Genomic DNA, 15,588 nt, shown 5'->3' on the forward strand with positions numbered 1-15,588 from the left:
GGGGCTGGCTCTCTGTACCCGCCTCGCGGGGGGTGCCTCCCCCCCTGTGATGGGGTTCCTTAGAGCCAGGAGCAGAAGAGGGGCTGGCTCTCTGTACCCACCTCGCGGGGCTGCCTCCCCCCCCCGCGATGGGGGTCCTAAGAGCCAGAAGGCTTAGAGGGGCTGGCTCTCAGTCCCCGCCTCGTGGGGGGTGCCTCCTCTCCCTGCGACGGGGGTCCTAAAGGCCAGTGGGGGAAGAGGGGCTGGCTCTGAGACCACGTCTCGCTGGGGTGCCTCCCCCCACTGCGATGGGGGTCCTAAGGGCCAGTGGGGGAAGAGGGGCTGGCTCTGAGACCCCGCCTCGCTGGGGGTGCCTCCTCCCCCTGCGACGGGGGTCCTAAGAGCCAGTGGGGGAAGAGGGGCTGGCTCTCAGTCCCCGCCTCGCGGGGAGTGCCTCCCCTTCCTGCGATGGGGGTCCTAAGAGCCAGGAGGGGAAGAGGGGCTGGCTTTCAGTCACCACAGCTTGGGGGGCCTTTATGTTCTGGTTTTACCCAAGAGTCAGCTGATTTGCTTCTTGTACTAGCAGGGCAGTTGCTGCCAAGGCCCTCAAACAGGGGGGCCATCCTTTAGAAACCCTGTCTAGCTGTTTAGAGAGGTAGGCCACTGGCCTCAGCCATGGCCCCACAGTTTGGGTTTAAAGTCCAGCTGCCATCTTTTCTCTGACGCATACAGTGGAAAAGGCTTTGTGAGATCCGCTAGCCCCTGGGCTGGGGCTTTCAGAAGTTTTTCCTTTAAGTCATGAAAGACTTGCTGTTGTTGGAATCCCCATTCCAAATGTTCCCGGTCCCCGCCCCCTTTGTGATGTCATACAAAGGCGTGGCTAATACTGCAAAGTTGGGCTCCGCAGTCTACAAAACCCCACAGCTCCTAGGAATTCTCTCACCAGCCTTCTGCCCTTAGGCTCCGGAAGATTGCAAATGACCTGCTTTCTTTCGGATCCCGGGCTGCTTTCGGACACCTGTCGAATAGTAAATCCCAAGTAAGCTACCTGCGGTCGTCGGCAGATCTGAGTTTTCTTCTTGGACACCTAATACCCACAGCCCTCCAGGTTGGTCCTAAGGGTCTTAGAATCCTCGATGGGGGTCATAAGCCAGGGGGGGAAGAGGGACTGGCTCTCAGTCCCCGCCTCGCGGGGTGTGCCTCCCCCGTGTGATGGGGATCCTCAGAGTTGGGCGAGGAAGAAGGGCTGGCTCTCAGTCCCCGCCTCGCGGGGCGTGCCTCCCCCGTGTGATGGGGATCCTCAGAGTTGGGCGAGGAAGAAGGGCTGGCTCTCAGCCACCGCCTCGCGGGGGGTGCCTCCCCTCCCTGCGATGGGGGTCCTAAGAGCCAGGGGGGAAAGAGCGGCTGGCTCTCAGTCCCCTCCTCGCGGGGGGTGCCTCCCCCCCTGCGATGGGGGTCCTAAGAGAAATGGAGGGAAGAGGGGCTGGCTCTCAGTGCCTGCCATGAGGGGGTGCCTCCCCCCCTGCGATGGGGGTCCCAAGAGCCAGGGGGGGAAGAGCGGCTGGCTCTAAGTCCGCGCCTCGCCAGGGGTGCATCCCCCCACTGCGATGGGGGTCCTAAGAGCCAGGGGGGAAGAGGGGCTGGCTCAGTCCCCGCCTCGCGGGGGGTGGCTCGCTCCGCTGAGATGGGCATCCTAAGAGCCAGGGGAGAAAGAGGGGCAGAGGATGATAATTTCAGCATCGCAGGCTGTGTTCACCCAGCCTGTTAAATTGTTATTAGTATCCTGAAAGGGAGAGGATGATATTACTCCCCATAACAGACAGATATGACTCCCCATCATAGAGCACGAGGTGTACACCCGCCCTGTGATTTTCTTCCTCATATTCAGAGACCGAGAGGTTGATGTCACTCCCAATATCGGAGGAAGTATACAGCCCCGTGTGAGATGTTCCTTAATGATATTCCACGGCGGAGGGGGTGATATGAGTACATACATGGCAGAAAGTGGAAACCCCCCAGGGATATTATTCCCACGATCCTGGAGGGAAGAAGATGATGTTACTTTCAATATGACAGAAGGTGGATGAAGTGGTGGACTGCCCCTCCACACCTGTGAGTATTTCTAGTTGGGTGGGACGAGAGACTGAGAAAAGAAATAAGACACAGAGAGAAAGTGTAAAGATACAACAGTGGGTCCAGGGGACCGGCGCTCAGCACACCAAGGACCTGCACCGGCACCAGCCTCTGAGTTCCCTCAGTTGTTATTGATTATGATTTTCATGATTTTAGCAGAAAGGAATGTAGTAGGAGAGCAGGGTGATGATAAGGAGAGAGTCAGCAGAAGACATGTGAGCAAAAGAATCTATGTCATAATTAGGTTCAAGGGAAGGTACTATGACTGGACGTGCACGTAAGCCAGATTTGTTTCTCTGCACCCAAACATCTCAGTGGAGTAAAGAAGAACAAGGCAGTGTTACTGCAAACATGTCTCGCCTCCCGCCACAGGGCAGCTTTTCTCCTATCTCAGAGTTGAACGAATGTACAATCGGGTTTTACACCGAGACATTCAGTTCCCAGGGGCAAGCAGGAGACAGTGGCCTTCCTCCATCTCAGCTGCAAGAGGCTTTCCTCTTTTACTAATCCACCTCAGCACAGACCCATTACGGGTGTCGGGCTGGGGGACAGTCAGGTCTTTCTCATCCCATGAGGCTATATTTCAGACTATCAGATGGGGAGAGAGCTTGGACCATACCCTGCTTTCAAGGGCAGAGGTCCCTGCGGCTTTCCACAGTGCATTGTGTCCCCGGTTTATTGAGACTAGACAATGGCGATGACTTTTACCAAGTATACTGCTGGTAAACATTTCGTTAACAAGGCACGTCCTGCACAGCCCTGCATCCCTTGAACTTTGATTTTATACAACACATGTTTTTGTGAGCTCCAGGTTGGGTCAAAGTGGCTGGGGCCAAGCGGCTAGGGCAAAGCTACAAATTAACAACATCTCAGCAAAGCAATTGTTTAAAGGACAGGTCTTTTTCAAAATGGAGTCTCTTATGTCTTTCCTTTCTACATGGACACAGTGACAGTCTGATCTCTCTTTCTTTTCCCTACAGGTGGACACGCCCCCACTGATATTCCTTCTAATTGCAACGTGGGAGAGGAGGATATGACACGCGATATCGCAGGGAGTAGAAACACCCCTGTGATACTGTTCTTCATATTCAGGGAGGAAGAGGATGATATTACTCCCAATACAGACGGGTGTACACCCTCTGTACACCGAGGGTGTACACCCGTCTGTGAAAGAGTTCGTAATCTCCAGAGGGGGAGATGATATTACTCACAATATGGTAAAGAGGCTGTGAGTCCACGGAGGATCCTCAGAGCCAGCGGGGGAAGAGGGGCTGGCTCTCAGTCCCCGCCTCGCGGGGGTGCCTCCCCCCACTGCGATGGGGGTCCTAAGAGCCAGTGGGGGAAGAGGGGCTGGCTCTGAGACCCCGCCTCGCGGGGGGTGCCTCCCCCCACTGCGATGGGGTTCCTAAGAGCCAGTGGGGGAAGAGGGGCTGGCTCTGAGACCCCGCCTCGCGGGGGGTGCCTCCCCCCCCTGCGAAGGGGTTCCTAAGAGCCAGTGGGGGAAGAGGGGCTGGCTCTGAGACCCCGCCTCGCTGGGGGTGCCTCCCCCCCCTTCGATGGGGGTCCTAAGAGCCAGTGGGGGAAGAGGGGCTGGCTCTGAGACCCCGCCTCACGGGGGGTGCCTCCCCCCCCTGCGATGGGGGTCCTAAGGGCCAGTGGGGGAAGAGGGGCTGGCTCTGAGACCCCGCCTCGCGGGGGGTGCCTCCCCCCCCTGCGATGGGGTTCCTAAGGGCCAGTGGGGGAAGAGGGGCTGGCTCTCTGTACCCGCCTCGCGGGGGGTGCCTCCCCCCCTGTGATGGGGGTCCTTAGAGCCAGGAGCAGAAGAGGGGCTGGCTCTCTGTACCCACCTCGCGGGGCTGCCTCCCCCCCCCGCGATGGGGGTCCGAAGAGCCAGAAGGCTTAGAGGGGCTGGCTCTCAGTCCCCGCCTCGTGGGGGGTGCCTCCTCTCCCTGCGACGGGGGTCCTAAAGGCCAGTGGGGGAAGAGGGGCTGGCTCTGAGACCACGCCTCGCTGGGGTGCCTCCCCCCACTGCGATGGGGGTCCTAAGGGCCAGTGGGGGAAGAGGGGCTGGCTCTGAGACCCCGCCTCGCTGGGGGTGCCTCCTCCCCCTGCGACGGGGGTCCTAAGAGCCAGTGGGGGAAGAGGGGCTGGCTCTCAGTCCCCGCCTCGCGGGGAGTGCCTCCCCTTCCTGCGATGGGGGTCCTAAGAGCCAGGAGGGGAAGAGGGGCTGGCTTTCAGTCACCACAGCTTGGGGGGCCTTTATGTTCTGGTTTTACCCAAGAGTCAGCTGATTTGCTTCTTGTACTAGCAGGGCAGTTGCTGCCAAGGCCCTCAAACAGGGGGGCCATCCTTTAGAAACCCTGTCTAGCTGTTTAGAGAGGTAGGCCACTGGCCTCAGCCATGGCCCCACAGTTTGGGTTTAAAGTCCAGCTGCCATCTTTTCTCTGACGCATACAGTGGAAAAGGCTTTGTGAGATCCGCTAGCCCCTGGGCTGGGGCTTTCAGAAGTTTTTCCTTTAAGTCATGAAAGACTTGCTGTTGTTGGAATCCCCATTCCAAATGTTCCCGGTCCCCGCCCCCTTTGTGATGTCATACAAAGGCGTGGCTAATACTGCAAAGTTGGGCTCCGCAGTCTACAAAACCCCACAGCTCCTAGGAATTCTCTCACCAGCCTTCTGCCCTTAGGCTCCGGAAGATTGCAAATGACCTGCTTTCTTTCGGATCCCGGGCTGCTTTCGGACACCTGTCGAATAGTAAATCCCAAGTAAGCTACCTGCGGTCGTCGGCAGATCTGAGTTTTCTTCTTGGACACCTAATACCCACAGCCCTCCAGGTTGGTCCTAAGGGTCTTAGAATCCTCGATGGGGGTCATAAGCCAGGGGGGGAAGAGGGACTGGCTCTCAGTCCCCGCCTCGCGGGGTGTGCCTCCCCCGTGTGATGGGGATCCTCAGAGTTGGGCGAGGAAGAAGGGCTGGCTCTCAGTCCCCGCCTCGCGGGGCGTGCCTCCCCCGTGTGATGGGGATCCTCAGAGTTGGGCGAGGAAGAAGGGCTGGCTCTCAGCCACCGCCTCGCGGGGGGTGCCTCCCCTCCCTGCGATGGGGGTCCTAAGAGCCAGGGGGGAAAGAGCGGCTGGCTCTCAGTCCCCTCCTCGCGGGGGGTGCCTCCCCCCCTGCGATGGGGGTCCTAAGAGAAATGGAGGGAAGAGGGGCTGGCTCTCAGTGCCTGCCATGAGGGGGTGCCTCCCCCCCTGCGATGGGGGTCCCAAGAGCCAGGGGGGGAAGAGCGGCTGGCTCTAAGTCCGCGCCTCGCCAGGGGTGCATCCCCCCACTGCGATGGGGGTCCTAAGAGCCAGGGGGGAAGAGGGGCTGGCTCAGTCCCCGCCTCGCGGGGGGTGGCTCGCTCCGCTGAGATGGGCATCCTAAGAGCCAGGGGAGAAAGAGGGGCAGAGGATGATAATTTCAGCATCGCAGGCTGTGTTCACCCAGCCTGTTAAATTGTTATTAGTATCCTGAAAGGGAGAGGATGATATTACTCCCCATAACAGACAGATATGACTCCCCATCATAGAGCACGAGGTGTACACCCGCCCTGTGATTTTCTTCCTCATATTCAGAGACCGAGAGGTTGATGTCACTCCCAATATCGGAGGAAGTATACAGCCCCGTGTGAGATGTTCCTTAATGATATTCCACGGCGGAGGGGGTGATATGAGTACATACATGGCAGAAAGTGGAAACCCCCCAGGGATATTATTCCCACGATCCTGGAGGGAAGAAGATGATGTTACTTTCAATATGACAGAAGGTGGATGAAGTGGTGGACTGCCCCTCCACACCTGTGAGTATTTCTAGTTGGGTGGGACGAGAGACTGAGAAAAGAAATAAGACACAGAGAGAAAGTGTAAAGATACAACAGTGGGTCCAGGGGACCGGCGCTCAGCACACCAAGGACCTGCACCGGCACCAGCCTCTGAGTTCCCTCAGTTGTTATTGATTATGATTTTCATGATTTTAGCAGAAAGGAATGTAGTAGGAGAGCAGGGTGATGATAAGGAGAGAGTCAGCAGAAGACACGTGAGCAAAAGAATCTATGTCATAATTAGGTTCAAGGGAAGGTACTATGACTGGACGTGCACGTAAGCCAGATTTGTTTCTCTGCACCCAAACATCTCAGTGGAGTAAAGAAGAACAAGGCAGTGTTACTGCAAACATGTCTCGCCTCCCGCCACAGGGCAGCTTTTCTCCTATCTCAGAGTTGAACGAATGTACAATCGGGTTTTACACCGAGACATTCAGTTCCCAGGGGCAAGCAGGAGACAGTGGCCTTCCTCCATCTCAGCTGCAAGAGGCTTTCCTCTTTTACTAATCCACCTCAGCACAGACCCATTACGGGTGTCGGGCTGGGGGACAGTCAGGTCTTTCTCATCCCATGAGGCTATATTTCAGACTATCAGATGGGGAGAGAGCTTGGACCATACCCTGCTTTCAAGGGCAGAGGTCCCTGCGGCTTTCCACAGTGCATTGTGTCCCCGGTTTATTGAGACTAGACAATGGCGATGACTTTTACCAAGTATACTGCTGGTAAACATTTCGTTAACAAGGCACGTCCTGCACAGCCCTGCATCCCTTGAACTTTGATTTTATACAACACATGTTTTTGTGAGCTCCAGGTTGGGTCAAAGTGGCTGGGGCCAAGCGGCTAGGGCAAAGCTACAAATTAACAACATCTCAGCAAAGCAATTGTTTAAAGGACAGGTCTTTTTCAAAATGGAGTCTCTTATGTCTTTCCTTTCTACATGGACACAGTGACAGTCTGATCTCTCTTTCTTTTCCCTACAGGTGGACACGCCCCCACTGATATTCCTTCTAATTGCAACGTGGGAGAGGAGGATATGACACGCGATATCGCAGGGAGTAGAAACACCCCTGTGATACTGTTCTTCATATTCAGGGAGGAAGAGGATGATATTACTCCCAATACAGACGGGTGTACACCCTCTGTACACCGAGGGTGTACACCCGTCTGTGAAAGAGTTCGTAATCTCCAGAGGGGGAGATGATATTACTCACAATATGGTAAAGAGGCTGTGAGTCCACGGAGGATCCTCAGAGCCAGCGGGGGAAGAGGGGCTGGCTCTCAGTCCCCGCCTCGCGGGGGTGCCTCCCCCCACTGCGATGGGGGTCCTAAGAGCCAGTGGGGGAAGAGGGGCTGGCTCTGAGACCCCGCCTCGCGGGGGGTGCCTCCCCCCACTGCGATGGGGTTCCTAAGAGCCAGTGGGGGAAGAGGGGCTGGCTCTGAGACCCCGCCTCGCGGGGGGTGCCTCCCCCCCCTGCGAAGGGGTTCCTAAGAGCCAGTGGGGGAAGAGGGGCTGGCTCTGAGACCCCGCCTCGCTGGGGGTGCCTCCCCCCCCTTCGATGGGGGTCCTAAGAGCCAGTGGGGGAAGAGGGGCTGGCTCTGAGACCCCGCCTCACGGGGGGTGCCTCCCCCCCCTGCGATGGGGGTCCTAAGGGCCAGTGGGGGAAGAGGGGCTGGCTCTGAGACCCCGCCTCGCGGGGGGTGCCTCCCCCCCCTGCGATGGGGTTCCTAAGGGCCAGTGGGGGAAGAGGGGCTGGCTCTCTGTACCCGCCTCGCGGGGGGTGCCTCCCCCCCTGTGATGGGGGTCCTTAGAGCCAGGAGCAGAAGAGGGGCTGGCTCTCTGTACCCACCTCGCGGGGCTGCCTCCCCCCCCCGCGATGGGGGTCCGAAGAGCCAGAAGGCTTAGAGGGGCTGGCTCTCAGTCCCCGCCTCGTGGGGGGTGCCTCCTCTCCCTGCGACGGGGGTCCTAAAGGCCAGTGGGGGAAGAGGGGCTGGCTCTGAGACCACGCCTCGCTGGGGTGCCTCCCCCCACTGCGATGGGGGTCCTAAGGGCCAGTGGGGGAAGAGGGGCTGGCTCTGAGACCCCGCCTCGCTGGGGGTGCCTCCTCCCCCTGCGACGGGGGTCCTAAGAGCCAGTGGGGGAAGAGGGGCTGGCTCTCAGTCCCCGCCTCGCGGGGAGTGCCTCCCCTTCCTGCGATGGGGGTCCTAAGAGCCAGGAGGGGAAGAGGGGCTGGCTTTCAGTCACCACAGCTTGGGGGGCCTTTATGTTCTGGTTTTACCCAAGAGTCAGCTGATTTGCTTCTTGTACTAGCAGGGCAGTTGCTGCCAAGGCCCTCAAACAGGGGGGCCATCCTTTAGAAACCCTGTCTAGCTGTTTAGAGAGGTAGGCCACTGGCCTCAGCCATGGCCCCACAGTTTGGGTTTAAAGTCCAGCTGCCATCTTTTCTCTGACGCATACAGTGGAAAAGGCTTTGTGAGATCCGCTAGCCCCTGGGCTGGGGCTTTCAGAAGTTTTTCCTTTAAGTCATGAAAGACTTGCTGTTGTTGGAATCCCCATTCCAAATGTTCCCGGTCCCCGCCCCCTTTGTGATGTCATACAAAGGCGTGGCTAATACTGCAAAGTTGGGCTCCGCAGTCTACAAAACCCCACAGCTCCTAGGAATTCTCTCACCAGCCTTCTGCCCTTAGGCTCCGGAAGATTGCAAATGACCTGCTTTCTTTCGGATCCCGGGCTGCTTTCGGACACCTGTCGAATAGTAAATCCCAAGTAAGCTACCTGCGGTCGTCGGCAGATCTGAGTTTTCTTCTTGGACACCTAATACCCACAGCCCTCCAGGTTGGTCCTAAGGGTCTTAGAATCCTCGATGGGGGTCATAAGCCAGGGGGGGAAGAGGGACTGGCTCTCAGTCCCCGCCTCGCGGGGTGTGCCTCCCCCGTGTGATGGGGATCCTCAGAGTTGGGCGAGGAAGAAGGGCTGGCTCTCAGTCCCCGCCTCGCGGGGCGTGCCTCCCCCGTGTGATGGGGATCCTCAGAGTTGGGCGAGGAAGAAGGGCTGGCTCTCAGCCACCGCCTCGCGGGGGGTGCCTCCCCTCCCTGCGATGGGGGTCCTAAGAGCCAGGGGGGAAAGAGCGGCTGGCTCTCAGTCCCCTCCTCGCGGGGGGTGCCTCCCCCCCTGCGATGGGGGTCCTAAGAGAAATGGAGGGAAGAGGGGCTGGCTCTCAGTGCCTGCCATGAGGGGGTGCCTCCCCCCCTGCGATGGGGGTCCCAAGAGCCAGGGGGGGAAGAGCGGCTGGCTCTAAGTCCGCGCCTCGCCAGGGGTGCATCCCCCCACTGCGATGGGGGTCCTAAGAGCCAGGGGGGAAGAGGGGCTGGCTCAGTCCCCGCCTCGCGGGGGGTGGCTCGCTCCGCTGAGATGGGCATCCTAAGAGCCAGGGGAGAAAGAGGGGCAGAGGATGATAATTTCAGCATCGCAGGCTGTGTTCACCCAGCCTGTTAAATTGTTATTAGTATCCTGAAAGGGAGAGGATGATATTACTCCCCATAACAGACAGATATGACTCCCCATCATAGAGCACGAGGTGTACACCCGCCCTGTGATTTTCTTCCTCATATTCAGAGACCGAGAGGTTGATGTCACTCCCAATATCGGAGGAAGTATACAGCCCCGTGTGAGATGTTCCTTAATGATATTCCACGGCGGAGGGGGTGATATGAGTACATACATGGCAGAAAGTGGAAACCCCCCAGGGATATTATTCCCACGATCCTGGAGGGAAGAAGATGATGTTACTTTCAATATGACAGAAGGTGGATGAAGTGGTGGACTGCCCCTCCACACCTGTGAGTATTTCTAGTTGGGTGGGACGAGAGACTGAGAAAAGAAATAAGACACAGAGAGAAAGTGTAAAGATACAACAGTGGGTCCAGGGGACCGGCGCTCAGCACACCAAGGACCTGCACCGGCACCAGCCTCTGAGTTCCCTCAGTTGTTATTGATTATGATTTTCATGATTTTAGCAGAAAGGAATGTAGTAGGAGAGCAGGGTGATGATAAGGAGAGAGTCAGCAGAAGACATGTGAGCAAAAGAATCTATGTCATAATTAGGTTCAAGGGAAGGTACTATGACTGGACGTGCACGTAAGCCAGATTTGTTTCTCTGCACCCAAACATCTCAGTGGAGTAAAGAAGAACAAGGCAGTGTTACTGCAAACATGTCTCGCCTCCCGCCACAGGGCAGCTTTTCTCCTATCTCAGAGTTGAACGAATGTACAATCGGGTTTTACACCGAGACATTCAGTTCCCAGGGGCAAGCAGGAGACAGTGGCCTTCCTCCATCTCAGCTGCAAGAGGCTTTCCTCTTTTACTAATCCACCTCAGCACAGACCCATTACGGGTGTCGGGCTGGGGGACAGTCAGGTCTTTCTCATCCCATGAGGCTATATTTCAGACTATCAGATGGGGAGAGAGCTTGGACCATACCCTGCTTTCAAGGGCAGAGGTCCCTGCGGCTTTCCACAGTGCATTGTGTCCCCGGTTTATTGAGACTAGACAATGGCGATGACTTTTACCAAGTATACTGCTGGTAAACATTTCGTTAACAAGGCACGTCCTGCACAGCCCTGCATCCCTTGAACTTTGATTTTATACAACACATGTTTTTGTGAGCTCCAGGTTGGGTCAAAGTGGCTGGGGCCAAGCGGCTAGGGCAAAGCTACAAATTAACAACATCTCAGCAAAGCAATTGTTTAAAGGACAGGTCTTTTTCAAAATGGAGTCTCTTATGTCTTTCCTTTCTACATGGACACAGTGACAGTCTGATCTCTCTTTCTTTTCCCTACAGGTGGACACGCCCCCACTGATATTCCTTCTAATTGCAACGTGGGAGAGGAGGATATGACACGCGATATCGCAGGGAGTAGAAACACCCCTGTGATACTGTTCTTCATATTCAGGGAGGAAGAGGATGATATTACTCCCAATACAGACGGGTGTACACCCTCTGTACACCGAGGGTGTACACCCGTCTGTGAAAGAGTTCGTAATCTCCAGAGGGGGAGATGATATTACTCACAATATGGTAAAGAGGCTGTGAGTCCACGGAGGATCCTCAGAGCCAGCGGGGGAAGAGGGGCTGGCTCTCAGTCCCCGCCTCGCGGGGGTGCCTCCCCCCACTGCGATGGGGGTCCTAAGAGCCAGTGGGGGAAGAGGGGCTGGCTCTGAGACCCCGCCTCGCGGGGGGTGCCTCCCCCCCCTGCGATGGGGTTCCTAAGAGCCAGTGGTGGAAGAGGGGCTGGCTCTGAGACCCCGCCTCGCGGGGGGTGCCTCCCCCCACTGCGATGGGGTTCCTAAGAGCCAGTGGGGGAAGAGGGGCTGGCTCTGAGACCCCGCCTCGCGGGGGGTGCCTCCCCCCCCTGCGAAGGGGTTCCTAAGAGCCAGTGGGGGAAGAGGGGCTGGCTCTGAGACCCCGCCTCGCTGGGGGTGCCTCCCCCCCCTTCGATGGGGGTCCTAAGAGCCAGTGGGGGAAGAGGTGCTGGCTCTGAGACCCCGCCTCACGGGGGGTGCCTCCCCCCCCTGCGACGGGGGTCCTAAGGGCCAGCGGGGGAAGAGGGGCTGGCTGTGAGACCCCGCCTCACGGGGGGTGCCTCCCCCCCCTGCGATGGGGGTCCTAAGGGCCAGTGGGGGAAGAGGGGCTGGCTCTGAGACCCCGCCTCGCGGGGGTTGCCTCCCCCCCCTGCGATGGGGGTCCTAAAGGCCAGTGGGGGAAGAGGGTCTGGCTCTGAGACCACGCCTCGCTGGGGTGCCTCCCCCCACTGCGATGGGGGTCCTAAGGGCCAGTGGGGAAGAGGGGCTGGCTCTCTGTACCCGCCTCGCGGGGGGTGCCTCCCCCCCCGTGATGGGGGTCCTTAGAGCCAGGAGCAGAAGAGGGCCTGGCTCTCTGTACCCGCCTCACGGGGGGTGCCTCCCCCCCCGCGATGGGGGTCCGAAGAGCCAGAAGGCTTAGAGGGGCTGGCTCTGAGTCCCCGCCTCGTGGTGGGTGCCTCCTCTCCCTGCGACGGGGGTCCTAAAGGCCAGTGGGGGAAGAGGGTCTGGCTCTGAGACCACGCCTCGCTGGGGTGCCTCCCCCCACTGCGATGGGGGTCCTAAGGGCCAGTGGTTGAAGAGGGGCTGGCTCTGAGACCCCGCCTCGCTGGGGGTGCCTCCTCCCCCTGCGACGGGGGTCCTAAGGGCCAGTGGGGGAAGAGGGGCTGGCTCTGAGACCACGCCTCGCGAGGTGCCTCCCCACCTTGCGATCGGGGTCCCAAGAGCCAGGGGGGAAGAGGGGCTGACTCTCTTTGTGGATGATTCTTTTTCCATTCTCAGGCAGTTTTCTTTTTTCTTTCTTTTCTTTTTGAGACTGAATCTTGCTCTGTTGCCCATGCTTTGCTGGATCTCGGGTGACTGCAACCACTGCCTCCGAGGTTCAAGAGATCCTCCTGCCTCAGCCTCCTGAGTAGCTGGGACTAGAGGTGTGTGTCACCACACCCAGCTAATTTTTGTATTTTTATTAGAGATGGGGTTTCACCATGTTTGCCAGGATGGTCTCTATCTCCTGACCTCGTTATCCACCCACCTCACCCTCCCGAAGTGCTGGGATTGCAGGTACGAGCCACTGGGTCCACCCTCTCAGGTGATTTTCATACCTGCATACTCTGATCACTACTCTGTTAAACAGTCAAGGAGGGTAAGTATTATCTGCAGATTTTCAGAGCTCTGTCTCTGTACAGCCCTCTCCTCCTCAATATTCTGCCCTATGAATTCTAGCCACATTGGCCTTCCCAGACTCATAGTTCTGTCCTCTCAACTCAGGAAGATCTCTGAGCTCCATCTGCATTCTTTCTTCCTGTGCTGTGGCGTGGAAAGTTTTCTAAGGTGTTTGGGAAGTCAATTGTGGGGCTAGCCTCATACGTTTCTCATTTCTTGAGGATCACTGCCTTTTGATGCTTGATTCCAGTGATTGATTCCCTTTGTTGCTTGAGGGCCATAGTTTCATATATTTTGTCCAGTATTTTTGTTGTTTTAGGTCAGAAAGTAATTTTGGTCTCTGTTACTCCATCTTGGCCAGAAGTGTAAGACCTAAGCATTTACACATCCAAATACTGCACACATAATTTTAGTTTAAGCTACTTTTTAAAAAATCTCCTTCATTTTCCATTTAGCATTGTATTTAGGGTATTACATTGGTTTTTTTGAAATTCTGTTATTGGCAGTTTCTATTGCCTATCAATCCCATTTAAAGATAGTGCATAGGGTATTCTAAAATAGCTGTTAAGCAAAGAGAAAATTGGGCCTGATAGGGTGAGAATCACAGCTCTAATACCTAGAGTGACCTTATAATGTGTTGTCCAAAGGAGTTATTTTTGACAGTGAAAGAAGGTGTTGTTAGTAGTTATATCAGGACTATGGCCTAAACCAGGACTATCCCAAGCAGCCTGGGACATATTTGTACCCCATCTCTATTTAATGCCTTTATACAATTCTTTACTTAATTCTACCAGCCTTTATTGAGCCTGCTTTCTTTGTCTAGCTGAGTGCCACGTGCTGACATCACTAAGATCAATACAGCAAACTCTGAAAGATGGACAGAGAGACAGGAGATGGTCCTTTATAATGCAGTATGATCTGTGCTGCAATAGAGGTGAGCACAAGGGCCTTACGAAGGCTCAATGAAGAGCATGCTTGACTGCAGGGGAGGGTACTTAGGTTAGAAAAGATGAGTCGAAGTATGTTCATAGGGAGCATGGGAGGAGAGGTGGTGGGAAAGGTGTTCCAGACACTGTGTGTCAAGGCCAAGAGCCAGGGGAACACAGGTGGGGCTTCTTTTTTTTTCTTCTAAGATGGAAGAGTGTTCTGATCGGCTGGAAAACAACGCACATGGGAAGCTGTACAGAAATGAGTGGGGAAAGGTAATACTTAACAGCAATAGCAGTTAATATTTAGTGCCCACTTACGACATGCTGGACACAGTTCCGGGTACTCTGAACATATTCACTCATTTAATCTTTACAACAACCCTATGAGGCAGGTACTATTTTTATCCCCATTTTCAGGTGAGGAATCTGAGGCACAGAGAGAGTAAGTATGTTGCCCAGGGCCACGCACCAAGTATGTGGTAGGTCCTGGAGTTGAATGCAGAGCCCCTCCACTCTAAACTCCTGAAAGCCAGATGCTACGAGGCGTTGTTATTCCAAGTGGAGGAATGCTAAGGACAGCATCCTGCAGGTGACCAGGAAACCCTGAAGCATTCAAAGCAGGGGAATGGCTTAAAACAAGGTGGTATAAGAAAGTGCTCCCAGAGCAGCATGAAAGTCTGGTGTAGTGGAGGTCTCCGCTAGCCACAAGAGGTGGTAAGAGGCTGAGCTGAAGCAGCTGCAGCAGGGATGCAGAGGATACATTCCCCAAACCCTTATGGGCAGAGTCCTTTGGCTTCAGTGACCACGGCCAAGAGTGCAGAGGAGAAGCCCAAGAAGATGCCAGGTGTCTGGCTTATGCCCCTGTGTGAACGTGAAGCCTCTCATTGACATGCAGGTTACAGGAGGAAAAGCAGGTTTATTTGGGAAGGCTTCTAGACCATGACTTCCATTTTAGCCATGTAGTTTTTGAAGTGCTTGTACAAGTTCTAGGTGGAAATGTCCAGGAGCCAGTGGGGAACTCAAAGTAGATCTCAGGAGAGAGGCTTAGGCCAGAGGGCTTGGGGAATCATCAGCATGGGGGTGGGAGGAGAGCTGGTATTTGGATGAGATTGCGGTGGAGCAGGAACAGAGTGGGAAAAGGCGGTGATGAACCCAGGGACTCCAGTATGCAGTAGCTGGCTGTGAGATTAGGAAGCAATGAAAGAGGCCGAGAAGGATGTGGGGGAGAAGCATCAATAAGGAATAAATGAGTTGCACGTGCTCCAGAGAGGCCAAATAAAGACTGGATTTGGCTCTCGCAGGTCATACACGAAAGAATCTCGGAACCAAAAGGAAAACAGTGGTGGTTTAAAGGGTATATTCAGTTTCTAGGTCTGCTGTCACAAAATACCAGAAACTGGGTGTCTTATTAAAACAACAGAAATTTTTTCTCTCACAGTTTTGGAAGCTAGAAGTTCAAAACGAGGTGTTGGCAGCACCATGCTCTCTCTGAAGATGCTAGGAAGAATCTGCTCCATGCCTTTCCATTCGCTTCTGGGGTTTCCTGCAAGCCCTGACATTCCTTGGCTTATGGATGCATCACCCCAGTTTCCGCCCCCATCATCACATGGCCTCCTCTCTGTGTGTGCCTCTGTGTTCCCTCTATTCTTCTTCTAAGGACACCGACACCAGTCACAGTGGATTAAGGGTCCACTCCTAACTAATTACATCTGCAACAACCCTATTTCCAAATAAAGTCACATTCTAAGATTCCTAGGGAGAACATGAATTTTTGGGGGTGTGTGGATACTGTTCAACCTGGGACATGGAGTAAATAAATGGCAAGGAAGATTACAGATGACTTTAAGCTAAAGAGGGAGATAGGGTTAAATGTAGGACTTTTTTTTTTTTTTCCAGGACGGGAGAGGTTTAAACATGTTACTACATTGAATAAATGAAATAACCATGAAC

The 15,588-nt window shown here is 55.5% G+C and overlaps 1 long non-coding RNA gene across 1 annotated transcript; it reads left to right on the plus strand.

The window, feature by feature from the left end:
- Positions 1–8,166: 8,166 nt before the first annotated feature.
- On the plus strand, positions 8,167–11,239 carry LOC129397842 (uncharacterized). The gene is made up of 3 exons (XR_008625498.2): positions 8,167–8,803; positions 9,584–9,807; positions 10,809–11,239. It is a non-coding gene; the product is annotated as an uncharacterized LOC129397842 (long non-coding RNA).
- The last annotated feature ends 4,349 nt before the right edge of the window (positions 11,240–15,588 follow it).

This window comes from Pan paniscus, chromosome 7, assembly GCF_029289425.2.
Source record: "Pan paniscus chromosome 7, NHGRI_mPanPan1-v2.0_pri, whole genome shotgun sequence".
NCBI classification, from domain to species: Eukaryota; Metazoa; Chordata; class Mammalia; order Primates; family Hominidae; genus Pan; species Pan paniscus.